The 27,797-nt window shown below is 47.6% G+C and overlaps 1 pseudogene across 1 annotated transcript; it reads left to right on the top strand.

Moving 5' to 3' along the window:
* Positions 1–24,801: 24,801 nt before the first annotated feature.
* On the top strand, positions 24,802–25,152 carry LOC704267 (small ribosomal subunit protein eS27 pseudogene; annotated as a pseudogene). The gene has a single exon (XR_013410995.1). The product of XR_013410995.1 is annotated as a small ribosomal subunit protein eS27 pseudogene (transcript).
* The last annotated feature ends 2,645 nt before the right edge of the window (positions 25,153–27,797 follow it).

The raw sequence follows: 27,797 nt of genomic DNA on the forward strand, positions 1-27,797 counted from the left end.
ATCTTCATTTTACAGATAAGGATCTGATAACAAGAGGGTTTGAGTAACTTGCCCACAGTCTCAAGGCTAGTAAATGGCACTGCTGATATGAGAGATTAGAACCCCAACCTTGGGCTTTTTCCACTGCATCAGAGTTACTTGACCTTGGCGCTCTGATATTTGGGGCTGGATGATTCTTTGCTGTGGAGGGTTATTGTCCTGTGCACTGTGGAATGTGTAGCAGCAGCATCCCTGGCTAGATAGCCCCCTAGATATCAGTAGCACCCCACGTTCCAGTTGTGACAACCAAAATTGTCTCCAGACATTGCCAAATGCCCTCTTAGGGAAAGGGGAAACCACCCCTGGTTACTTTGTCTGCACTGCATCACGTGCTGTCTTTCTCTTTCGAGCTAAAATATTTTCCTCCCACCCACTGGCCTTGGGTCTCCCCACTGGAGTCACAGGGAGGATCTACTTTGTCTTTATTTCCATCAGTCCTGGCTGAGTGTGGTGGCTCACGCCTGTGATCCCAACATTTTTGGGAGGCTAGGGTGGGAGAATTGCTTGAGCTCAGAAGTTCAAGACCAGCCAACATAATGAGACTCTGTCCTTACAAAAAATTTTTTAAAAATTAGCTTGGCATGGTGGTGCACACCTGCAGTCCCAGCTACTCAAGAGGCTGAGGCAGGAGGATTGTTTGACCCCAGGAGTTCAAGGCTGCAGTGAGCCATGATCATACCATTGCACTCCAGCCTGGGTAACAGAGCAAGACCTTGTCTATAAATAAATACATAAATACATAAATACATCAGTCCTTCAAATAATGGCAAGGGTGTCCCTTGTCTCCAAGTCTGTTCTCCAGCTCAAACTCCAAATTTCCTTCACCCTTTCCCAGTACACTGTGGTTTCTATGCCTTTCACCATGCTGGTTGCTCTCTACTGATAAGCGTCAGTTGCAGGGAGACTTGGGCTACGCAAAATAAGAACTCTCTTCCTTGTAGCTCCTCCTTTCCTCCTCTATTAGAAGCAACCCAGCTCAGCTATCATTTTCTTTGTAAAGTGCTTGCTATTTCTACTCTACTGTAGGGTTGGTGTTTTCCTCCTTTGATCCCTATTATCCCTTTTTCCACCTTAAATCCTCATCATTTGTTTATTCTATCTCCCTATCCAAGGTTTTATCTCCTCCAGGTCTAATTTCCTATAACATCCCTCTAAGTGCCTAGCATAAAGCCCAACACATAGTAAGCTCTCGCTAAAAGTCTGATGAATAAATGGGTCTATATTGATAGCATGTAATGAGTATTGGGTTTATAGAGGCAAAGTCCTTTGAAAAGATACAAAGCATTATACAAATATAAAGTGTTTATACTTTTCTTTTTTTTCTCTTTCTTTTTTTGAGGTGGAGTCTTGCTCTGTTGCCCAGGCTGGAGTACAGTGGCACAATCTCGACTCACTACAACCTCCACCTCCTGGGTTCAAGCAAGTCTCCTGTCTCAGCCTCCTGAGTAGCTGGGATTATAGGCATGCACCACTCTGCCCGGCAGTTTTTTGTTTGTTTGTTTGTTTGTTTGTTTGTTTAGTAGAGATGGTGTTTCACCGTGTTGGTCAGGCTGGTCTCGAACTCCTGACCTCGTGATCTGCCCGCCTCAGCCTCCAAAATTGCTGGGATTACAGGCGTGAGCCACTTTTCTTCTTCTCTTTCATCTCAGTCCCTCTCTCCCCCAGTCTTCTCCAAGCCATACCAACAGGTTGGCGGAGAAAATTAACCAAGAATTATGTGAGACATGTGGAACTAGCGAAAGAAGGAACCTTGTAGAGAAGGAACCTTTTTTCCCTTCTCTAGTCTGAGCAGGTTGCTCCAGTGAGGGTTAATTTGTGGATTTCCCTGTGTTAGAATCTAGAGAGAGAGCTTCCTCTCTCTCCCTGTCCTCTGAGTTATTTGCAAGGCTACTTATTAGGGATTCAATTCTCCCAAGAAACTACTGCCTGGAAAAATACCTTGCAGCATACATGGTGAACAAGGAGTGCATTAATGGAAGAGGGTGAGTGGTGGCGGGCACTGGACCAATGAGTCCATCAGTCCCAGAGGCTGGTACCAAAGGCACGTTGTTGTGCCTGGCTGGAGGTGTCTTTCCACCTCCACTCCCCCGAAGTCTGGGAGGAATGCAGAATCAATGCACTATTTTGCTTCTCAGGGCTTCTAGGTTTGGCTGTCCTTCTGGGCCTTTGCTAAGTGCCAGGGTCACCTTGAAGTCCAGCTCCCCCCATGAACTGAGCCCAGTAGGTGCTTGGAGAGCAAGGGAAGAAGTCATGGCATACACAGCCCCTGTCCTCAGGAAGCTCTTGGCCTAAGGGGGAGACCTACCTGCCCTTAGGAAGTTAGGGAGAGACACTCCCACAGGAAGAAAGCTCAGTAATGCATGCAGTTAAGCATAAACAACAAAGCCACCTTCTGCTGCTGTGAGATCAGTTCCAAGCTGGGGACAGAGACCTTGGAAAGGTCAGAGGAGGAGCATGAGTGGGTCAGAGCACAACCCCCCCTCAACCAGTGTGGAAGGGGCTGTGTTGTTTCACCCGGCATGGACACAGTAGGGGTGTGCGTGGAGTGGGAGGGAGTTGGGGGGTGCTACGCTCAGAGGCATGCGGGTACGTGCACACTCTGGGAGTGGAGAGGCCGGAGGGCCGTATGGAGCCAGACATGTCTAGCCCACATTCTTCTCTGATCCGAGGTCAGGGAATGTGACAGGGTGGTTTGGAAAGAGGTCAGATCATTAAGTGGTGGGGCCTTGTGGACAGAGAGCTGGGCCAGCTGGGCCATGGCCTGTGCCTTAGGCTTGTCACTGGCCAACCCATGAAGTGACTTTGAACAGGTCTCTCTGGCCCGGCATCTCAGAACTCCAAGCCAGTGCCTGACTTGGGAAACGGGAACCAGGATGGTTGTGCTGGTTTGCCCTCGGGCCAAGCTGAACCTCCTCGCCTCCCTCATCTCAGCCCAACTTGGTCCCTGCCTTCACGTCCCCAGGCTAGGGGACCACTCACCAGGGGGCAAGAAGATGGCAAAAACACCATCTATGGATGTTTTTATGGCCACAAAAATGAACTCAGCATGCATCACGCCACCTCTTCCTCATCAAAATAAAAAGGAATTTGACAGGCTGGCGCCAACGGCTGCATCTAACAGGATGAGATTTAACAGGGATAAATGTCAGGCCCTGAACTTGGGTTTAAAAATTCAACTGCGTGAGCACAGAATGATGAAAGCAGGGCTCAGAAATGGAAGGTGCAGGAAAGCTCTTGGGGTCTTAAGGGATGGTATGTTTCAAGGAGGTGGCAAAAATGAAATTGGCCCTTCAGCTATATGAATATTTACAGTATGCTCAGCACAATCTCATGCTATTCTCAAAATAACCTAGGGGAGAAGTACTATCTTATTATCCCCATTTTGCAGAAAAAGAAACTGAGGCACAGAGAGATTTAAGTAACTTACCTAAGATCTTGTGGCTAGCAAGTGGTACAGCCAGAATTAATCTGGACCCAGACCCTGAACCCGATGGAATGGAAGCATGGAGTTTAGGACAGATGGGCAACAGTCTTTCTCCACTCTGTGCTGACGAGAACACATTTTCAGGAGTCTTCGATTTCATAGAATAAAAGAAGATCAGCACTTCAGAAGACGTGATGGAGCCTATTCAAAAGAGAGTGTTTCGGGATGCTGAAGAAAGGAAACACTCTCTTTCCCTTACATTCTCCATCTTCATCTTCCCAGGTGATCCAGCCCACAACGTGGGGAGTCATCCTAGATTCTACCCTCAAATCCATTCCCCCACACCCACCCATCGTCAGCTCCTTGAGTCCCAGCAAGCTTAACACCCCCTAAAATCCTGAAAGCTTTCCTACACGTGACAATCCTAAGCCCCGCCTTCTACTTCCAAAACACATCTCGACTTGACCCACTTCTTGCCATCCCCATGGCCACTTCTCCAATGTAAGGCAGCAGCAAGCCTCGCCTTGGTCACTGCAGACGCCTTCTAACGACTCTCTCCAATCTCTCATCACCACAAAGCCGCTCTGCCACCTGACAGCCAGACAGGCTCGCCTAGCCAAATGGGACCACGCCACTCTGCTGCTTAAAGCCCTTTCGTCCTTTACATTCTGCTTAGCACGTGACCCCACATCCTAAATTCACACCTCACCTCACCTCTTCTCTCACAGCCCCTCAGTACCTGGCACTAGCCACATCGGCCTTCCTCCCATTTCTGCTACATGTCATACCCTTGCTTGCCCAGGGTCCCCCACACATGCTGGTCCCTCTACCTGCAATGCTCTTTCCCACCACCCAACTCTTATATCTGCTCCTTCTCATCCTTCAGATCTGGGCTCAAAGGTGATTTCCCCATATAGACCTTTCTTAGCCCCCAAGTAGGTTTGGCCTGTTATTCTCTTGCAGTGTCTTATGTTTTGATTCTTTAGTAGTATACAGCACGATTTGACATTATGTATTGATTTGTGCATTGATTATAAATCCTGTGAGCACTGAGACCATTTTGTTTTGTTCACACAGCCAACCCAAGGCCAAACACAGAGGCACATGGTAAGTGTTCAATAAATATTTACTGAGCAAATGAAGAGCTTGGAGAAGAAGAGGTCTAGGGAGCCCATGAGGGCTATCCAGACCTGCACGATGAGCTGGCAGCTGTGCGATCCCATATTTCAAAGCTGAGACCAATTTATTTAGCAAAACACCAACACGGGACTTACTATGTGTCACGTACGGCTCTAAGCACTTCCTAAGTATTAATTCAATTAGGCTGGGCGCGGTGGCTCATGCCTGTAATCCCAGCACTTTGGGAGGTCAAGGTGGGCAAATTGCCTGACATCAGGAGTTCCAGACCAGCCTGGCCAACACGGTGAAACCCCATCTCTACTAAAAATACAAAACTTAGCCGGGCGTGGTGGCAGGTGCCTGTAATCCCAGCTACTCAGGAGGCTGAGGTGGGAGAATCTCTTGAACCCAAGAGGCAGAGGTTGCAGTGAGCCGAGATTATGCCATCGCACTGCTGCCTGCCAAAGTGAGACTCTGTCTTAAAAAAAACTCTGTTAGTCACCCTAACAGTCCTGTGAGGTAGGTATTACCTCTGAGGCCCAGAGAGGCTAAGGAACTTGGCCAAGATACCACAGTTGGTAGAGGGCAGAGCCAGATTTTGAACCAGAGTCCATGTTCTCAAGCACCTCAGTATGAGGTCAGCGTGTGGAAGCTTCTGGAAGTCTCCTCTCTGGAGCAACAGAAGGCACCGCTCTCTATGGGGGTGGTCCCCAATGCAAGAGGCAGCAGACTGCAGGGGCCTGGGAGCCAATGTGCTGGGAGGGATGCAAGCTCGGACTCAGGGCCCTCTGCCGCCCTCAGGCCCGCCTGTCACCTTATGTCTGTCCAGGGCTGCCAGAGGGATAAAATGGATTAATAAATGAAGGTGCTTTGAAAAGCACCGAATATATCTCATTGCTCTTCCCCAGGCTGGCCTGGCCTGGATTACCAATGAGGCCTTCTAGTCTGAGCCAAGTCGAAGGGCACAGCCAGGCAGAGGGATGGTTCATGCTCAGCTCAGTCAGCCCATCAATCCCCTCCGGCTGCCTGCCCTCTGTTCCTGACCACTCCCACCCCCTTTATCCCCTACCCCGCCCCCCAACTCCAGACAGGGAGCGGGAATGAAGCAAAAAGCAAGCAGGGAGCCACCAGCACAAGAAAGGTCAGGCCGCTTAGAGCAACAAGCCCCTCCTGATTTACGAGATTCAGTCGGCGCTGCGAGTTTTGGGATTCCACCGAAATCCTTTGGCCCATCCTGCAGTAGCTGGGCACCGGGTTTGTTTTCCAGGCAGATTGCCTCTGCCTGCCCTGGAATTTTTCTGGCAATGAGGCCAGCGCAGTCAAGGAGAGGGGTCTGGGACAAGGAGAGTTAGTAGCACCTATCCTGTGGAATGGGAAGAGGCTCTACCAGGTCCCTTTGGCATTTGTCAGAGGAGCTAGGAAGGCGGACTCAACTTCCACCTGTTCCCTCATCCTACTTCTCCCGGGAGCAGGCAGCTGGGTCAGCCAGCCAGGAGGATCCAGCCTGCAGGCTCACTCCAGCTGCTTGGTTTCAGTCTGTCCAGGACAGCAGCAGGAGCTGCGGTGTGGTGGGCAGAGATAAGGTCTCCGCCAGAGGTGGACACTGAGCAGGACTGAGATGTCTGGGCAGGAGTGGGATGTGGGAGGGGCCGCCCAAATAATGTGGGCTATCAGTCTGCTGCCCATCTGAAAAGAAAAGACAGGGACAGGGGCACAGAGAGAGGGGTAGGGGTAGTTCCTAAAGCCCAGGGGAATGAGAAAAGGAGGAGAAATTAGGATATTGAAGAAAAAAATGAACAGATACGGTGGAAAAAGAAAGGAAGAAAGAAAAAAAATAGTTTTGCATCCTCCTGGAAAGCAAAATAGAGAAAATGACTTCATTCCTAAATTGTAGTAGGAAGTATTGATTGGGCTAGATGGGAGGAAGAAGAGAGGCCTTACCTAACTTTTATCCACTAGCATGAGTTATACTGTGAAATGCCTTCCTTAGAAGTTCCAGGATAGGATGAAATGCTTTAGAGAGAAGAGGGGGATCAGCCCTAAATACATGCAGGGAAGTGGGCCAATAGACCTCTGAGAGGCTCTTCTAAGTCGACCTTATGATTTTCTAAGAGGAAAAAGACAGAGAAGGCAAAACAACTCCAAGAACCAGAGGAAGGGGCAGAACTGACGTTTGTGGAGAGCCACCGTATCAAGCACAGGGCTGGGCACGCTGCAGACATTGTCCCACCTGTAATTCACACTCCAGCCCTCCAAAGTAGGTGCTATTTCTCTGTTTTGCAAGTGAGTCATTTGAGTCATATACAAGGCTGTCTTAGTTGAATGGCAATTAAGTAGCAGAATCAGGATTTGAACTCAGGTCTGACACAAATATCCATGGTCTTTCTAGCAGGCTCCTTCTTGGGAATAGGCAGTTGGAGGATTCTTGCTGGTGGTAGAGGAAGGTGAAATGGTATAATGGAGAGAACACTGAACCTCAAAGACCAAGGTCAAACAACTGGATCCAACAAGTAAATGATGTCCTGTGACCTTGGACAAATAATTTCCATATCACAGTCTCAGTTTCCCATCTTATAAAGTGAGGGTGGGGGCTAGGTGCTCCCTAAAGCCTTTTCTACCTCTGAGCATATCGAATTTAGCTGGAAACTGACTTCCCATTTACTACTGTAGCTTCTCATTTCCTGCTGCTGGCATTATGTAATCTTCTGGGCATAAGCTCTAGCTGTGAGAACCCTTCCAGCAGCCTGTTCAAGATTGAAGTCGAGACTGGAAATTATAATGACATTGTCTTAAGTGAGTTTGATCAATGAATAATTAGTTAACCAAATAAAGAAATAATTCGTTGTTAAGCCTCCCATGTGCCCAGTGTGATGTTTAACTGATAATACAAAGGAGAATTGGACTTGATCTTCAGCTCCGAGGAGTTTACAGGCTAATCAGAAATCCACAGCCACAAAGGATGCTTGCCAAGAGTGATCAGAAATCACTAACATCTTATGGAAAAGCTTTGAAAGCTATGCCTGCATCAGCCTGCCTCTTCCACTTAGAGATGAGAAGGTTTATGTGAGCCAGGGTCGAGGCTGTTTGGGACCGTGTGATCTCTGTTTTGACGGCTGTGCTTTGCCCCCCTTGATGCTGGCGGCCTCTCACACACTGCTGAAGTCATAGTTAATTGTCTCTGTAATTGGTCATCTCGGAGTAGGGAGTCTAGTGCACTGGAACATGACCAGTCTAGGAGCATGACCATGGTCCAGTCTAGGACCAGTCTAGGGGGAGACAGCCCAGGAATAACAATTCATGGGGATGGCATGACCGTGCGGCAAGCAGAGAGCGGCATGTTGCACTTAGGAACGGCGACCAACCCAACTTCAGAAGGTGAGGTCCTCCCAAGAGAGACCACTGGTGTCAGGAGAGATCAACGGTGTCAGGAGGAGTGGGAGAGACAGGGAGAGGTGCAGGTGGAGGCCTTCCTGGCAGAGGGGAGGAGAGTTGTTCACAGGCCTGGAGGAGAAAGAGCAAGGGTCTTGTCCCAGGGATTGCAAATAAATACTTGAGACAGCTGGAGTAGAGGACCAGGGCGCTGTGGAAGAGGCGGTACTGAAGGGTGGGCAGAGCCAGATGAGAAGGATCTTGTGAGTGAACCGGGGGGCCTGGCTTTATCCTGAGAGTAACAAAGGAGCTGTTCCCCATGCCCCTGTCTAGAACCGCCTACTGTGGACTGCCCCCTTCCTTACCTCTTCTTTTAGGGCTCTCTGCTGCACAGGATATACTCCCTTCTACTTGGCTTGGTCAAATTCCACCCATCCTCTCTGGGCCCTGTTCAGATTTTCTGTCCTCCAGAAAGCCTTCCTGAACTACCTCATTCCGCTAATTCACTCAGCAAATGTGTACTGAGCTCCTCCAGCAGGCCAGGCACTGTGCTAGGCAACGGTGGCAAAGAAGCAGAGGTGGACCCACCCTCAGGCAGCTTGCAGGGTACAGTGGTGCAGAACCCTCACTGACGTTGCCTCCTCTGATCTCTTCCATGTGCCCAGCCAATGTGGCTGTCAAGGACACATTCACAAGCAGTCTCCTCTGTCCTCAGTAGACAGCTCTTCTTCATCTCTGCATTCTGGGGCTGGCTGGCACAATGCTGGGCACGTGGGGGTCCTCAGCTCATATTTTAGAGATGTCTGGATTTCCAGCAACATTAAACTGAGTGGAAATTTCTCCCAGCTGACACCCACTCCTTTCCCTATTCTCCCTCTGCAGAGAAGAGAGACGGAAGCTCCAGCAGAACCTTTAGCCCCAGGATGCAGAAACGAGAAAGAGGGATGGGAGGGGAGGAAATGCCTGGGCTGCGTGCCAGCCCCGCATACCTTGAGCCCATCTGGGAGTTCGTGGTCCTCTGTGCTCTGGAATGTGACAGGGGCTTGCCAGGGCATCGTGTGGAGTGGCTTCTCTGCAAGCCACTCACTCCTCACCCTGGACAGAGCTGTGCTGGCAGCTCCTCCTGGGCCTTTCTTGAAGTGCACGGGTGCCCCACGGTGGACAGAAAGCAGGCTGTGATCTCATTCCTCCCGAAGGCTTTTGTCCCATTAACTAAAGGGCTCAGAAGCCTTTGTCCCCATGGTGTATTGTTCCTTCCCTTGCATGGGGGTGAGCCTTGGGCTCCATGGTCTAAGAATCCCGTGTTAAAGCCCTTTCTCTGACATGTGACCTGGGCTCTCTGGGTTTTTGCCTGACAGCATGGTACACTAGTCCTCAGGTCAGCTGTGGGTCCCTGTGTCATCCTCTGCCAAATCAGGCAGGCACTCACCCCCTTCTTATGGGCATATCTTGCCCAGTGCAACTTTAAGAACAGAATTCAACTCTCCTGAGATTAGCCTAAATGCCCAGATCGGGGCTGGGGCACCCTGTGAAATTCTCCCACCTTCAGGACCCACTCACTGTCTCCAAAGATGGTCCCTGCTCCAGGCAGAGGCATGGAGAGCAGAGGCAGAGGGAATGGAGGCCAAGGAGTCACAGAGGCTAAGGTGAGGGGCTGAGGCACAAGGCTGCAGGAGGAGTGAGGTTCTTCCTGACTGAGGCAGAGCCCTGGAATGCTGTGGGATGCAGGAGCCTACATCTTTAAATTTTATTTTTTGTTTTTTCCTGAATAACCAGCTGTGTGTAGCTGCTGGAAAGACATGGGTATTCACCCCCAGAGAAGCTCTGGGATGGGCAGTCCTATCCCTTTTGGCTCATCTCTGAGCTGCTTGCTGGTCCCTCACCTCCTAGGGCACGAGCCTCCTGGAGGCACACTGCCGGTACCCTACCAAGGAGGCTAAGCTGGAGCGAGAGACAGATGCAGCAGGGGAAAGCAGCTCCAGCGAGCAGTAACCAAACCAGGAAAGTCCAGGAGGACACAGGGTTAGAGACAAGGAGGATGGAGGAAAAGGGCAGCTTGGAGGGATCAGAGGGTAAGGGACAGTCAAAGGGCAGGGAAAGTGAGCAGGGGCTGCATTTATCCACCAGAGAGAAGGAAGCCTGCAGGCCCTTCCTGAGATCCATGAACTAGGGACTGGGTTAGGGGTTTCTCATTTAATTTCATTTTCAGTGACACATTCTGCTTAATCTTCATTGCAGCAAGGATCCGTGCTGCTGTTACAGGAATCTGGGCCTCTGTTAGGAGTTTAAGTAATTTGCTTGAGTAGCCAAGACTAAAGTGATGGAGTGGGGATTTGAATCCAGGTCTGTGCAATTCCAAATGGTTCCTAACCCTCTGTCAGCAGCTCACCTGAGAGAGAGGAGGCTGGATCAGTGGAGACAAAAGGACTTGAGCTCCAGAATTCTAGAATTTTAAGACTGACATCGGGGTCCCCTATACCAGCTCTGGCTCCAGGAGAAATTAGATGTCAGTGAGAATAATGTTATGTTTGAATTAGGTAGCCAAATAATTTTGAGAGGAAGTTAGAAAACCAACCAACCTCTCTCTTCCTCCTTCTTTCCCATCCTCCCTGCCTCCCTCCTTCTCTTCCTCCTTCCCTCCCTGCCTCCCTTCTTCCCTTGTTCCCTCCCTTTCTCCTTGCCTGCCTCTCTCCCACCTTCCTTCCCTGTCTCCCTTCTTTTCTCCCTCTACATTATTTATGAAGCAATTACATGTCAGGCATGATGTAAAGTCTGAAGAACAAACATGAATAACAGTCAGTCCCTGCTCTTGGGGAACTCACAATCCCTTGGAATATTTCAGGAACCTGAGGCAGCTCTTTACGCGCCCCTCTCTCTCAGTAGTTCTTTCCTTCCTGTCTTTACTTCTGTACTTCCGAGTTCACTATCACGCCCAGCAAACCTCTTCTCCCTCCAGCCCCAGCTCCCTCTGTTTTGAGAAACAGAAGGTTAAGCTTGTGCCAAGCCCCTCCCATCCCGGGGCTACACCAGAGTGGGCAGTGATGCCACAAACAAAGCTTCTAAAAGCCCCGAGCCTTTGAGCTCCTTGCTCTCATCTGGACACACCTGGGCCTAGGACAGCCCAAATTCTGCAGGTTGTAAGTCACATTGACTTTCAATTCCGGAACAAATGAACAGTTCCTTGGCTTCCAGCCTCTTAGCCGCTGACCGACTGTCTCATATGCCCAGAGCCACCCACCACACCCCGTTCCTCTCTGCTACTCATCACAGAGACACTTGGAGCCCCATCACCCACATGGTCCAGTCTCAAAGTGGTTGTCACCAAATAAACTCAGTCCAGCAACCAAAAAGTATTTTTAAAAAACTCAAGTTATCTGTACACCTTCTCCAATGCAATGAAGAGGATGGGGTAGGCCAGAACAGTACTTCTCAAGGTCCTAATTTTTCTCTCCCATTTATTTCTGTACATATCAGATCTGATCCGGCACCACTCCTTTCCAAAACTCCCACCTCCCAAACTCCTTTTCCAGCTCTAACCACACAACCCTTCTCCTTTTTTTCTCTCTTTTCCTCCTGATTCTGTAACAAAAAAAAAACCCTACATATACAACCTGGCTAGGCAAGACCCTCCCTGGAGAGAGGAAAGGAAACGACGACTGAGTATCCGCTTTCCCAGGTAGGAAAGAGGGAAATGGACAGAAACCCTCAGATAGTCATATTGTTTCCCCATCATAATTGCTATCACATCAGGGAGCTCTTCCAGATCACTCAAAGCCCAAACTGGGCAGAACAATTTCTGGACAAAGTGACCATATATCTTATATACTATTGCGGTCAGCCCTGATTCAAATATTTTGTCCCAATTCCAAGCTACAATGGTCTACCGTTAGTCAATTGCCCCAGTTTTGAGTTGGAAAGATATGGTCAGCTTATCCCTGACCCACCCTTCTTGCTAGTGTATTCTGACTGGATTAAATACTTACCATATGCTGTTGATTCCATTAATGTCTGCTTGGTCACCTAGAGATTCTAGGTTCCTGGAGCCCCCAAACTGGGTCTATCCTCATTTTGTCCTAAGCCTCATGAATAGGTCTATATTAGCTAAAACTACATAACAATCACCTTGAATATTAATGACTTAAAACAACAATAATCATGGACTGTCTCACATTGTTTCTATGGATCAGGAATCAGAGTGGCTTGGCTGGGTGGTTCTGGTTTGGTCTTTCTCACGAAGATGTAGTGAAAATGTCAGCCAAAACTGCAGTGTCTAAAAGTTTGACTGGGGCTGGAGAATCTACTTCCAAGGCTGCCTACTCACATGGCTGGCAAGTTGGCACTGGCTGTTGGGAGAAGGCTTTGGTTCCTCTTCAAGTGTATCTTTCCATGTGGCATGGGCCTCCTTGCAACATAGTGGCTGGGTTCCAAAGGTGAGCATCTGGAGACAGAGAGAGCCAGCCAGAAGCTGAGCCCTTTTTTATGACCTAAGAGAATGTAAACCCTGCCTCTGAGTGGGAGGAGTATCAGTTACAAGAAGAGCAGGTGGGTTGGGATAAATGTGTCGGTGTGACCATCTTAGGAAAATACAGAGTGCCACAAGGTCTCTGATGCTTTTGAGCCCATAACAAATGCTCTTTGGTCAACTTAGTATTTGCTGACACCTGGCGATGAAACTGCCATATCACAGAGGTCCTGAGATAGGAAAATAATTCAGCGTTCCAATTCTTTGCTCTGTATTTACACCCTTTGCCATGAAATTTTATAATGCCTTCCTACCTGACACTGGCCAGCAACTTGACTTGCCTTGACCAGTGGGATGTCAACAGATGTGAGTCAGGCAGAGGCCTTAAAAAGTGCTTGCATATTTCTTCCTGGACTACACTTCTGCCTGGCCATCCAAAATAAGTCCAGGATAGCTGACTTACCTATTATCCCAGCTGACCCACAAACATGTGAGCAAGGCCAGGGGAGATGAAAAGAACCACCCAGCAACCTGTAGGTTTGTGTCCAAATAAACACGGTTTCAAGCCCCTGAGTTTGGGGGTTGGTCAGTTACACTGTGCTTTGAGTTGATCACTACCTGATACAGCCCTTTTTTCATGCTAACAGGGGAGGCACCTCGTGAGCTGGGAGCCAGGAATCTGTGTTTTAGTTCTGGCTCAGCATCTGTGGTGGATAGAATAATGCACCCCCATCCTCACCCCGTCCCACAAAGATGTCTACATTCTAATCCCCCAAACCTGTAAACATGTTATCTAACACAGCAAAAGAGATGTTATAGATGTGATGAAGGATCCTGAGATGGAGAGATTATCCTGGATTATCCAGGTGAGCCCAGTGTAATTGCAATGACCTTTACAAGAGGAAGGCAAGAGGGTCAAAGTCAGAGAGGAGGTGTGGTGACGGAAGCAGAGGTTGGAGTGATGCACTGAAGATGGAGGATGGGGCCATAAGCCAAGGAATGCAGCAAGTAGCCTCTAAAAGCTGGAAAAGACCAGGAAACAGCTTCTCCCCTAGAGCCTCCAGAAGAAACTCAGCTCTTTATTTCCTCGTATGAGACACATTTTGGACTTCTGACCTCCAGAACTATAAGAGAATACATCTGTCTTGTTTTAAGCCACTAAGCTTGTGGTAATTTTGTTACAGGAGCAATAAGAAATGAATGTAGTATCTAAGGACTCTGTGACTAAGAAGCTGTCAGTGAGCACTGTGTGCCCCACTTATTCCTTCTAGAAAATGGGGATATGTGGTAAATTGAAGAGGGCCCAAAATGTTTGCTATTCCTTCTTTTGAGATCTGGGTTGGCTTTAGTGGCTTGCTTAACCAGTGGAATGTGGCACTTGTGATATTCTGGAACTTTCAAGGTGTGTAATAAGAAAGCTTGCAGCTTCCTTCCAGGTGGCTCTAAACACTCTCTGAGAGCCCTGGGCCTCTCTGTAAGAAGCCTGACTACCCTGAGACTGCCGTGCTGGAGTGTGTACTCTGGTCAGTAGTCTCTGCTGAGCCCAGCCTCCCAGCCAGCCTGCCAAGGTGCCAGACATGTGGGTGAGGCTGTCTTATACCCTCCTGATCAGCCCATCACTGGCTGAATACTGAAGTGACCTCAGGAAAAAACACATGGAACAGAAGAACCACCAACCCAAGCCCTGCCCGAATTTCTGACCCACAAAATCTCAAGATGTAATAAAGTGGTTTGTTATTTTAAGCCACTAACTTTTGAGGTGGTATCTTATGCAGCAACACTTAGCTGGCACCGTTTATTAATACATTCTTTTCCCCTCTTATAGAATAGTTAGGAGTCTCTAGTGAACAGCTTAGGTAAAAGAACTCGGAAAGTGAAAAGTTAAATTATCTTCACACAAGAGCAAAATAACTGGTATGAAGGAGGACAGGCAATGCCCCTTAAGTAGGTGGTGTTGAGAACAAGACACTATGAAAATGAGAAAACTTAGGCTCAGAAAGAGCATGCTATAGACTGAATAGTGCCCCTCCTCCCCTCAAATTCATATGTTGAATCCCTAACTCCCAATGTGACTGTATTTGGAGATGAGGCTTTTAGGAGGTAATGAAAGTTAAATAAGGTTATAAGGGTAGGGTCCTAATCTGATGGTATCAGTGAACTCATAAGAAGAGGAAAAGAGAGAAGTGAGAAGGCGGCTGTCTGCAAGCCAGGAAGAGAGTCCTCACCAGAACTCCACTATGCTGGACCCTGATCTTGGACTTCCAGTCTCCAGAACTGTGAGAAAATAAATGACTGCTGTTTAAGCAATCTGGGCTATGATATTCTCTTTCAATAACCCCAGCTAAGTTAGATTACCTAAGGTCCCACTGGCAGTAAGCAGGCCTGAGGCCTGGGGGCAGTTTGCTTTCCTCACTCCTGGTCCATTGTTTTTTCTGCTGTCTCCACTGTCTCTGAGAAGATCCTCACTACCCCGTGTCCTCTGGGTATCCTGTTGGCAAGTTTCTTTAACTAAACTGCTGCACAAAGGACAGGACAATTGGAGAAGTCAGCCCTATTTTAAGCCAGGTCTGTCTCCCAAGCAGCTAGTTATCCTTGCTCAATCTTTCACCAAAACTTTTACCCCCTGGAGAGTCATGGAACCCCTCAGTCCCTTCAGACTCTTCAGGGAGATCTGAAGAGCAAAACTTTGAACAGGTGTCCACAGATGGACTGGACAGAGAGCCAGGCTATCACACAGGTGGAATAGCCAGGTAATAGGTTGGCTCTCTTCCTTTGTGTATCATTCCTTCCACTGGCTTCTGGAAACAGGGTAGCCTTGGCATCTTCCCTTGGAGCTGTGATTCAGGGCTCTGTCCACCCTGCTGTTTTCCTGGAAGCTGGTGCGTTCAGTCTGAAGTTTGGTGGGGTTGGATAGAGTGGAGAGTATGGTTCATCAGAAGGTTTATGAATTAGTCTAGAATTGGGTTTGGGCTGGGACACGGAGAAGGACACACGCTCCCTCCTTTATTTAGAGGAAGTTGTTGGTGCAGTCCCAACCTTCCAACTCACTTATTCCAACTTCCCTTTTCCACCAGCTTTTTGCAGCCATGACTTCCATGTACCTACTCCAATTTCCCTTTTCCACCAGTTTTTTGCATCCATGACCTCCATGTCTATATTTGCCAAACACAGGAACAGCATCTCCATTTTCAACAATGGAATTTTCTACCTTTTCCTAAAGATACCATCTACAATTTTAAAATATATTTTCTTCCTCCTCTCATTTCACACACTACTCCCATTATCTCCCTAGCTTTCTCTATGTTATGCATCTCTTTGCATTCTCTCTAGGAAATAGTGGAGTGTAGGTGTTAACATGTGGGCTCTGGAGTCAGATGGACCTGGGTCTAAATCCCAGCCTACTTTTTAACAGTTATACAACCTTAGTTGAGTTACTTAGCCTCTGTGTGCCTTGGCTTTCTTTTCTGAAAAATGAAACTAATAATTGTCCCTACCTCACAAGGCTGTTAAGGGAATTATAGAAGACAGACTACACCACATCAAGGGCCTGGCATATAGTAATTGCTGGAAAATGTAGACATTGCTATTTAAACTCTCATTGTCTGGCTGGGTGTGTTGGCTCACAACTGTAATCCCAGTACTTTGGGAGGCTGAGGCAGGAGGATCGCTTGAGCCTAGGAGTTTGAGACCAGCCTGGGCAACATGGTGAGACCCTGTCTCTACAAAAAAATAAAAGAAAAATTAGCCAGGTATGGTAGTGTGTGCACCTGTAGTCCCAGCTACTCAAGAGACTGAGGAGGGAGAATCACTTGAGCCCAGGGGGTTAAGGTTGCAGTGAGCTGTGATCACACCACTGTACTCCAGCCTAGGTGACAGAGGGAGCCCCTCTCTTAAAAAAGAAGAAAAAAATAAAATAAAAGAGCCTGTGTCATTGCCTGATTAGGTCTGATCATTACACAACTGACTCCTTCTCTGTTTCTTTATCTAAAAGACAGAAAGCTGGGGAGAAAGGGAGACAGAAACGAATGCCCGGACCCAAGGTGTTTCTATTCTCCGTTCCCTCAAGGTCAGAGGTGATAGGCTAATGAGTTCAGAAATATTCCTGAATTTGACAAGAAACCCTGAGACTGGGGATGGGTAGTCATCCTCTCTGTTCTGTCCATTCTTCTGCACTAGCCTGTCTCTTGCTGGAAGAGTAGACCCTCTCCGCTTGAGGATTAGGGAAGTCCCCAGTTTCCCCTGGGGCATGAGCCAGTGTTTATGGTCCAGATGATCTGGTAATGTTCCTCCTGCAGCCAAAGCCCTCTTCTCCTTACTGAGGTGTTGAGACAGTGAACAAACAGCCAGGGCCCGCTCTTCCCCAGCAAGCATATTTTCTAAATCTGTGCACAGCCTGTCCCAGTGGGAGGCCCCTGATGGCAGAAGGTTCCATAGCTCCACCTCACAAATCAGGGAGGGTGTAGGGGGTGGTGGGACGGGACTCATCGGGGTGAGGCGGCTGTTCCAGACATCAAGGCGGCAGGGCGCTAAATACACAAAGGTCAAGGGAGCCTGTGTCTGGAGTCTCTGCTGGGCCCCCCTTACCAGCAGGCACCAGAACACGCTGCATTCATGACCCATTACACCAACAGAAGTGGCAACAACTGCAGAATTGCAAAATATTTTCCATCCCCAGTCCCTATTCTGGTAACTTCTTTCTTCATTGCTCATTCTGCCAAGTTTTCCATATTTGCCTGAGATGAATGAATGGCTAGATTCAAGGGATTTTTTTTTTTTTCAGTGAAATGTTTAGAAAATGACTACTGGCGCTACAATGACTTTCTTTCTCCTGGTTTGTTTGTTGGTTTGTTTGTTTTTTAAGGGAGTGGACTTGTATTTTTTTTCCCCTTCTTTTTAAAGACACCTAAGGACTCAGGTTTGTTGTACAATAACCACTTGTCTTACATATATTCCAAAAGTCCCAGGTTTTTTTAAGGCCAGTTTGTTATATCTATACATATACATGATTTTAAATGTATGGATTTTGGTTCCAATTTATGTATGCAAGAAATGTGACTTTCCTTTATTTTCTTTAAGAAATTAAATTTTTATGAACATATTCAGACTGGAAAACTAACATAACACACAAAAAAAGGAAAAAAAAGAAAAAATCAAAGAAAAAGTAAAATACATAGAAATTCAATTTTTATTTTGACTTTTCAGTCTTTTAGGTTGGCAGAATCTTTGTCTTGGTCAACTCACGAATCAACCCCCTTTTCCCCAGGGTCGTGTCTAATTTATAGGGTGGGATGAGTCCAGGTCTTGGAACTCAGTGTCACCTGTTACAGAGGCATCCTCTGAGACCTCCATCGCTCTGCCTCATCCTGGCTGGTGGCCTTATCAGATGGGAAAAGATGTTCCTTGTCGCTGCCCCATGGTCCCTTCAGGTTAGTGGCTCCCCCTGTCACTTCTCTGCTACTCAGCAAAGACTCTGAAGCTTCACCACACGCTGGAATAAACAGATTATGTATGAGGAAATCATCTGCTTCCTCCCATAGTGTATTACCTGCCTGGGAACTTCACGCAGCACTTCTTCTCTGAGAGCTTGTTGCCCCATGGGGCTGTCCAGATATAGAAGGCAGAGATCCCCCTGTTCTTGGATCCCTCTTCTCTCCTGGCATTTAGTCCCGCTCTGGGGCTCAGTTTGGTCCATGAATGAAGAAATGGGTGCAGGGCTCACTTCTCTAAAACTCACCAATGTCTGTGTTCTCTTGTTCTCCTTCACCCTGTACACCTGAGTTAGGAGACGTCAATCATGCAAGGGGAGGGGGCCTTACGATACTCTTCTCCCAAATCTTTTACCTAATCTATATTATCTAGTCAAGGGAATGAAAGCTGGGTGCAGTGATTTTTTTCTCTGCTAATACAACCCTGTCCTGAGGCTTTGCGAAGCATGAGCAAAAGAGGAGGGAATTCTGGTGAGGAATGTAAGTTAGCACTTCAGAAAAATTTCCTGCCCCTCCTAAAGAACCACAGTCTTTTAATATGGTGAACACATGTCCAGTGTTTTCTATAACAGTCCCCAAAAGGAATAATTTTATTCTTTTAAAGGAAGTCCTCTATTAAATCGCTAGCTAAATGTGTTTCAGCTTGCATCCTCTGGCGAGGCTTTTCATAAAGAAACATAAAAAAGTGCAAGTGGAGAGAGGTGGGAGGGCTTTGAGCCCTGCCACTGTCACTCCCATGTGGGATGCATCACGGCAAAGGGTATGTCACCGGGTCCCGCCATGCTGACCGGAACAGGCATTTCTCAGAAACTCCCTCCAGAGGAAGGAGGAGCGTGCCTGAACTTCCTTGAGGGACAATGGAAGTGTTCCTGGGCTCCCCCGTCCTGCCAAGGCAGCTGGCCCCTCAGCCAGAGAATTGTGGAATCCTATCTGCTTCAAAGACTCTCAAATGATCGCACAAGCCTATTATACCTGAACTGGGAACAGCGACAATGACGCCTTTCACCCCTTCCTCATTTTGTCCTAGCTCATGTCATCCCCTACCCCCACGGGTAGCATCCCTGTCTTTCCCACTCTGAAATCGTTTATTAACCAGGGTTTGCTTTACCTGGTGGGGTGTTCTTAAAGCAGCCAAGGTTAGTCCTGTGTGTTTGAATCCTGATGCTCTTCTCACCCCACACACCTCTAGGTTGTCCCAGCAACTCCCATGACTTCAGCTACCACCAGCTTACAGATGAGCCAGATCTCTGTCTCCAGCCTACCCTTCTCACCTAAACTCCACACTGGTACACCCACCTGCCTGCTACACATTTCCACTTGGATGTCAAATTTGAAACACCTCGGGCGGGCACCTGTAATCCCAGCAGTTTGGGAGGCCGAGACAGGCAGATCACCTGAGGTCAGGAGTCCAAGACCAGCCTGGCCAACATGGCAAAACCCTGTCTCTACTAATAATACAAACAAATAAACCAGGCATGGTGGCACATGCCTGTAATCCCAGCTATTGGGAGACTGAGGCAGGAGAATCACTTGAACCTAGGAGGCGGAGGTTGCAGTGAGATGAGATGACACCACTGCACTCCAGCCTGGGCAACAAGAGTGAAACTCTGTCTCAAAAAAAAAATTTTTTTTTGAAACACCTCAAATTCAACTTGTCCAAAAGTGAACTCGCTAATATCCCCTTTACCAGGTTCTCCTTGTAGTCCATATCTCAGTGTGTCACACTTGACAGTGGTTTCACCATCAGTGGATGGGCTTGGTTTGGGGGCAGTGTCTATGAATCTCCTGAAATCGCATGTGAGATTTTGTGTGTGTATTCATTTCCTTCCTGCAGACAGGGATGGTAGCTTTGTCAGATCCTGTCTGAGAAACAAAATGATCCCTGAGCTACAGTCAAGCTCCTGTGTATTTCTCTGTTTTCTAACTTCTGGCAGTCTTTTCCCTGTCCTTCCACCCCCGCCCCTCATGAACTAATGCTCCATGGGCACTGACTGCCTCTTGCGGTTTCCAGAAATTGACACTGATTTATTGCATGCTGATCCTCCCACCTAAAAGGTGTTCCCACCCATTTTGCATGAAACCTTCAGGCATCACCTCCTCTGGGAAGCCTACCCTGGCCCTGGCTGACCCAGGTGGAGTAGATTAGCCTCTCCCTAGAGCTCTCACATTCATATACCACCCATCAGACTAGAGGGCAGCCTCTTGTAGATTTTAATAAAATGCAGATGTTCCAGCCCTGCCTCCACCCTAGTTAATGAAAACTGTGAGGGAGTGAAGCCCCAGGGGACACTGCGGCACACCCTGCACAGAGAACTACAGTTGTAGAGATGTTCTTTGTGTTCATATTTCTTTGATGCAATAGATGATGAACTCCTTGAGAGTAGGGATCTTGTCTCAGTCAACCCTCTAATCCTTACGGCACTCAGGACAATGCCAAGGAATAATACTATGAGTGAACCCTGAGGCAGCGTTTTCTATGTGCCAGGCTCTCTCCTAGGAGATTTACATGTATTCGTGCGTTCAGTATCCTCACAGTTTCCCCAGGAGGTGTACTATCAGTCCCATTTATAGATGAGGAAATGTTTGATGAATGAATGAGTAAGGGAACAATACTTGCTAGAGAGCTGATTGTATGAGGAAAATCTGAATTGGATTCATTTCATAACATGACTTTATCTTTTGAATATATTCAGATTTTTCAGTTAGTGAGTGTAACATAGGTTACTAGCTGTGTCCTAAACTATGCCTTCTTCTGCCTTCTCAGGATAAAAACTACATTTCCCAGCCTATCTTGGGGTTAGGTGTGGACATTGGAGTAAGTGGCCAACAGGATATATACAGTGGTGGTCTTTGCTACTTCTGACAACCCTTCCCTTCCTGCCAGCTGGAAAGTTGGTATGGGGATGTGCCCTCTTGGACCATGCAAACCAAGAGTCAGCTAGAAAAGAGGGGAGGATGAGGTAGAAAGCACCTTAGCACTTGCTGACTCTATGGAGCCAAACACTGTGGTGCTTTGCCATGCTTTTTATACCAGCAACAAATAAACTGCTTTGCTTAAAGCATTTGTATTTGTGGTTTCTGTCACAGCACGTGAACTTATATCCTAATGAATACGGTAGGTTTTAGTAAAAGTGTTTCATATGCCCAGGACCTTACTGGCTCTTTGGGACATAAGAGAGAGACATGCATAGGACTCTGTCCCTACCTTAGGACCTTGCATGGTGAGTGTGAAGACAAACAAATGGAGGACAGACCAAGGCAGCAGCAGAGGCTTGACTCTTCAGCTCAGACTCTACACCCCCAGAGCACAGGGCTGAGAAGTGTCTCATTCTGCTCTGACTGTATCCAGGGAGACCTTCTCAAGCGGTGCCAGAACCAGACGGGCACTGCGAGAAACCCACCCAGGAAGCCCCGGGACCGTCTAGCCTGAGCTGGCTCCTTGCCCAAAATGGGGGAAACAATGGTATAGGACAGCAGTGGAGAGGGCCAGCAGGGAGGGAAGATGGCATTCTTGTTTCCTGCTTCCTCCTCCTCCTGGCCACCAGCCCCAGGATGCAGCCTCCAGCTACTATCTGCTCTCCTGGGAGGACAGTGATCAGGAGAGCACTTTAAATAACCAGGTTGTTATTATGAAGCATAGGAGGCATGGCCGGGCGCAGTGGCTCAAGCCTGTAATCCCAGCACTTTGGGAGGCCGAGACGGGCAGATCACGAGGTCAGGAGATCGAGACCATCCTGGCTAACACGCTGAGACCCCGTCTCTACTAAAAAATACAAAAAACTAGCCGGGCGAGGTGGCGGGCGCCTGTAGTCCCAGCTACTCGGGAGGCTGAGGCAGGAGAATGGCGTAGACCCGGGAGGCGGAGCTTGCAGTGAGCTGAGATCCGGCCACTGCACTCCAGCCTGGGCGACAGAGCAAGACTCCGTCTCAAAAAAAACAAAAAATGAAGCATAGGAGGCAGGTGATCATGCCCATTCACAGTTAACACTAAGCTGAAAGAGACCACTGCCTCTTACCTCTGTCCATTTAATGGAATTAATGGATTTAATGGAAGTAATGGCGGGACCACTTGTAGACTATAGGACAACCTCTTGTCCTTCCAATGAACATCTGGGAACTCCCAGCCAGATGTTCATTGGAAGGACAAGTGGGGTTCAGGAAACAGTGATAAAGATCAGCAGGAAGGATCCCAAACCATACCACAACCGCGGCCCCTGGGGGACTCCCACCCTCACTCTCTTTTTCAGGGACCACCTCCTCCAGAAGTCTTTCCAGAAATTGCCTGCTGTGTCTCCTCTCTGAGCTTCCCACGGCTCTCAGACATTCACACATAGCAGGCTTTCCCTGCCAGACTCCTTCTCTCTTCCTAGTCTGTGAGTCCCAGCTTCCCCAGGGAGCTGTGAGCCTCATCTATCCCAGACTGCCCATAGGAGCAGGCAACCCCCTGGGCTCAAGAGATTTAGGACATCCTGACTGTTCCACTTGCTGGTGAGTTAACAAATCCTCCTCTCCCCAGTGAAATAATCTCCCACCATCCGTGTGAATACTTTGCCCTTACTTTTATTTATTTATTTTTTTTTCTGAGATGGAGTCTCACTCTGTCGCCCAGGCTGGAGTGCAGTGACGTGATCTTGGCACACTGCAACCTTCACCTCCCAAGTTCAAGCAGTTCTCCTGCCTCAGCTTCCTGAGTAGCTGGGATTACAGGTGCCCACCACTACACCCGGCTAATTTTTGTATTTTTAGTAGAGACAGGATTTCCTCATGTTGGCCAGGCTGATCTCAAACTCTTGACCTCAGGTGATCTGCCCACTTCGGCCTCCCAAAGTGCTGGGATTACTGGTGTGAGCCACTGCGCCGCCCCTACCCTTATATTTTTATGTAGATATTAGGATTGTCTCAGCAATGTTTTCCAGAGGAAACACATTGAAAGAGCTTGGCAGGGGCCCTCACCTCTGCACCTACACTTACTGGACTCAAACCCCAGCTCTGCCACTTACAAACTATAACTTCCTAGGCAAATTCCTTGACCTTTCTTCTGTACCTCAGTGTCCTCGTCCGTAAAATGGAGATAATAACAGCCTCTACGTCAGTGAGCCTGTGTGAGGAGTGAACGAGTTTATGCATGTGTAGTGGTTGGAACAGTGCCTGCCAAACAGCAGCCACTCTTATTAATTAAATTCACTTGAGTCTCACAGAATCTCACTGGATTCTCACGACACTGGGGAGTAGGCAAAAATAACTCACGCTGGGCGCGGTGGCTCATGCCTGTAATCCCAGCACTTTGGGAGGCCCAGGCAGGCGGATCACAAGGTCAAGAATTCGATACCAGGCTGGCCAACATGGTGAAACCCTGTTTTTACTAAAATTACAAAATTAGTTGGGCGTGGTGGCGCGCGCCTGTAATCTCAGCTACTCAGGAGGCTGAGGCAGGAGAATGGCTTGAACCTGGGAGACGGGAGGTTGCAGTGAGCCGAGATCACACCATTGCACGCCAGCCTGGGCGACAGAGCAAGACTGTGTCTCAAATGAATAAATAAATAATTAAATAAATAAATAAATAAATAAATAAATAAGTCTTCACAGAAGAGGAAACCAGGCTCAGAGAAATGAAGTGACTTGCCTTAGGCAACACAGCTAATAAGTAACCACGTGGTTCCTCAAAGCTGAGATTCTGAGCCCCGAAGACGTGGCATGTGGAAGCCCTGAACGCTGGCCTCCCTGCCATCCCTCCATCTCCCCCTCCCCTGGCATTCCTGTGGCCTCCCCACACATTCCTGAAGCCTTCCAATAACAGTCGGCGTTCCCGCCCCAAACCCACCGCGGGTGGGGAAGTGGTACCCACCTCACCACACTCCTGCCCGCCTGGTCTCGGGCAGCGAGCCCAGCGCGAGCCACACGGCTCCAGCGGCAGTGCGGGTGGGCACCACGAGCGGAGGGGCCACAGCCCTCATCTGCCTCTCAGGGTCTGCCTGCACAGGATCCTGTAGATTATCTTCTGGCCTCAACCTGCGGGGCTTTGCTGGCATGGCTCCTGGCCCAGGACAGCAGAGCCTTGTCAGAGAGAACGCACAGACCCCACGGCACAGACCCCACTAAGACAGCGTGGCAGAGCAGACATGCCAGGAAGGGGGCTAGGTAGGGGTCCTTGGACAGGGGTCTTTGGACAGAGAGGGGTGAGCAGGTCACGGTCTGCACGGGAGCCAGATGTTACCTGAGAGGCAGAATGAGGTTGCATGGAATATTTGGGTGGGGTCCTCAGGCAGGGCTGGCCTGTATAGAGAGACATCAGCAGCCCCTGATGTGCTGACATGAATGGACATGATGTGGAGTGTGATCCCTTCAGGGTGTTCTGGGCTTTGCAGCTCACACAGTCCCTTCACAGATGCCTCAACAGGTCTCATAACCACCTTCTGGGTTGGTATTGTTATTATCTCTATTTACAGATGAGGAACCAAACTCAGAGGTCCTGACTTCAATTCAGAGGTCTTGCTACTTGACCTCACCATTTAGACAGACACAGGCCCAAGCCCGGGAGAGCAGGCAGGCCCCAGCACATGCAGGAAGGGAGCTGGTGGGGCGCAGGCTGGGGCAGGAGGGAAGGCGCCACTCTGGGCTGCTGATTGTTGCCAGGTGGGAACAAAGCCTCTGGATTGTGAGGACTTTGGGTTTTTCCAGAGAAGCTGGAAATCTGGATTTTTAAAGATGAAATCTCCCATTCTTGAATGTTGACAACTAATTTAGTTTATTTTAAAATGTCTAGTGGGCTAAACAAAACACATTTTGGGGCTGGTCTGGGCTCCAGGCTGCCAGTTTGCAGATTTGGGCCTTACATTGCCTCCATGATGCCAACAAAGCCCAGATAAAGCCTTCCCCACCCCAACTGAATTTAAAAATTCAGGCTTTCCGGCAGTGATGACCTACCCACACGAGAACATGCCTCTCACAAAGGATCTCCTTCATCCCTCCCCAGAAGAGGAGAAGAGGAAACACAAGAAGAAACGCCTCGTGCAGAGCCCCAATTCCTACTTCAGGGATGTGAAATGCCCAGGATGCTATAAAATCACCACGGTCTTTAGCCATGCACAAACGGTAGTTTTGTGTGTTGGCTGCTCCACTGTCCTCTGCCAGCCTACAGGAGGAAAAGCAAGGCTTACAGAAGGATGTTCCTTTAGGAGGAAGCAGCACTAAAAGCACTCTGAATCAAGATGAGTGGGAAACCATCTCGATAAACACATTTTGGATTAAAAAAAAAAAATTTCAAATGCCCCTGGGGTGGGTCAACACGATAAGATTTATTGAGCACCTATCTCTCAGACTTGGTTTTGGTAATATAAGATATAACCCAACAGAAACAGACAAAGCCCTGACCTCATGGAGCTGTTATTCTAATTAGAGGACATAACACAAAGGTTAATCTATAAAATATATAATGTGTTAATAATCACTGCTAGGGAGAAAATAAAGCCAAAAGGGGGTTAAGAAGTTTTGTGTGAGTATTGCAATTTCAGGTAGGGTGGCCAGAGACAGCCTTGCTGAGAAGGTGAAATGTGATAAAGCCCTGAAGGATCTTAGGAAGAACACCCAGAAAGAGGGAGTAGGGGATACTAGGTTGGTGCAAAAGTAATTGCGGGGTTTTGCCATTACTTTCAAGGGCAAAAAACTGCAATTACTTTTGCAACTAACCTAACACAAAGACCCTGAGGCCCAAAGCAGGGTGCTGGATTGGTTGAGAAACAGGAAGGGAGTGAGAGGGTCTGGGTGAATGAAGGGTGAGTAATAGGATTAATAGTCAGAGAGGTAAGAGTGGGGAGGGGGAAGCCAAAGGGCCCAGAGCCTTGGGTTTTCCTCTGAGATTGGAAGCCACTGGAGTAACAGCATTGTTCTTGCTGCTGTGTTGAGACTGAAATGAAGAGAAGCAAGAGAGGAAGAGGGGAAATGCTTTGAGAGACTATTGCAACAATAGTAGCTGGGACTAGGGTGGTGGCTGTGAAGGTAGTGAGAAGTGATCAGAATCTGGATGTAGTTTGCAGGTAAACCCAGTGGTGTGCTGGCAAGGGTTTAACAACTGGTTCTTGGGAATGGGGGGTGGCTGACTTCTGTGATGTAAATATTCCTATCATGGCTGATTTCAAGCTACCAACAGGATGTCAATCAGCTGACGAGATTTCTAAAACTTGTAACTGTTGGCTCTTGGGAGTCAATATAGGCCAGTTTCGGCACACCGCTGAGTAGGTCTAACAGGATTTGCTGATGTGAGAGATGAGAGGAAGAGACCAAAGATGACTCCAAGATTTGGGCAATTGATAAAATGAAGCTGCCATTTATTTAGATGGGGAAGAATATAATGGAATTAGGTCTGGAGGAAAATATCAGAGATTTCAGTTTGGACATTACAAGTTTGAGAAATCCTTTATATTTTTTAACTTTAGACTTCACAAGACATTACTGTTACTGTTTTATACAGTGGATGGTCATTTGGATTACCCACACATTTGCCACTTTATTGCTTTTCATTCTTTCTTACCTCTCAGACTTTCCAACCCAGATCATTTCCCTTCTGCTCAAAGAATAGAATTTCCTTTAGTGGGAATCAGCTGGTAGCAAATACATCTCTTTTTTTTTATTGTTTTTCCACTTTATTTTTATCATCTGAAAGCATCTGTATTTCACTCTCACTGTTGAAATGTATTTTTACTGAGAAAAGAATTTTAAGTGGGCAGTTATTTTCCTTCAACATATTAAAAATTTGTTTAGGGCGGGCGCGGTGGCTCACGCCGTAATCCCAGCACTTTGGGAAGTCGAGGTGCGCAGATCAGCTGAGGTCAGGAGTTCGAGACCAGCCTGGCCAACTTGGAGAAACTCCGTCTCTACTAAAAATACAGAATTAGCCAGGCGTGGTGGCAGGTGCCTGTAATCCCAGCTACTCTGGAGATTGAGGCAGGAGAATCGCTTGAACCAGGGAGGCAGAGGTTGCAGTGAGCCTAGATTTCGCCACTGCACTCCAGCCTGGGCAACAAGAAACAAGAGTGAAACTCTGTCTCAAACAAACAAACAAACAAAAATCAAACAAAAAAATATTTTGTTTAAGATAATCTATCTTTAATATTGTTTTTGTGTTTGGATTTACGCAAGTTTCACAATAATGTGTCTGGGTGGGGATATCTGTTTATCTTTTGGAGATGAATTTGTCTCCTTAAATTTGAGACTTGTTTCTTTCATCAGTTCTGGAACATTTTCAGTTGTTTTCTGTCTACACATTGCCTCTGACAATTTCTCTCTCTTGTGTTTCTGGAACCCTAATTAAACATATGTTGGTTCTTCTCATTCTGTCCTCTATGGCTCAGCTTTACGTTTCTTTTATCATTTCCATTCTATTGTCCCTCTGTGCTAAATTTTGGATAATTTCTTCTGTCTTCTAGTTTCAAATTCCCTCCAGCTGTATCTTTTGAGCTTTTGTTTGTGTTAATCGAATCTGTTATTTCTAGAAGTTTGACTTGGTATTTTTCCAAATATAAATCAAATGTTATAATTTCTTATTTACTGTAAAATTTTCAAGCATGACTTTTATTTCTCTAAGCATAGTAATCATAATTGTTTTATACTGTGTCTGATAATTATAAAACCTAATGTTATTACGGTTTAGTTTCTCTTGTCTGTTGTATCTGTGGGTTCTTATGCACGGTGTCTATTTCTGGTATGTTTGCTTATTTTTGTTTGTTTCCTGCTCATCATACTTGAAAAATAATTTGATGGAATAATTTGAAATCCAAGGAATGAGGGTGACTTTCTTCTAGAGAAACTTTTCTTTTTTTTTTTTTTTTTTTTTTTTTGGCTTTGTTTGTTTTTTGCTTTGCCAAACACTTGTGGCCAGTGCTGATTTAAAACCACCTTAAAT

This window comes from Macaca mulatta, chromosome 1 (assembly GCF_049350105.2).
Source record: "Macaca mulatta isolate MMU2019108-1 chromosome 1, T2T-MMU8v2.0, whole genome shotgun sequence".
NCBI lineage: Eukaryota > Metazoa > Chordata > Mammalia > Primates > Cercopithecidae > Macaca > Macaca mulatta.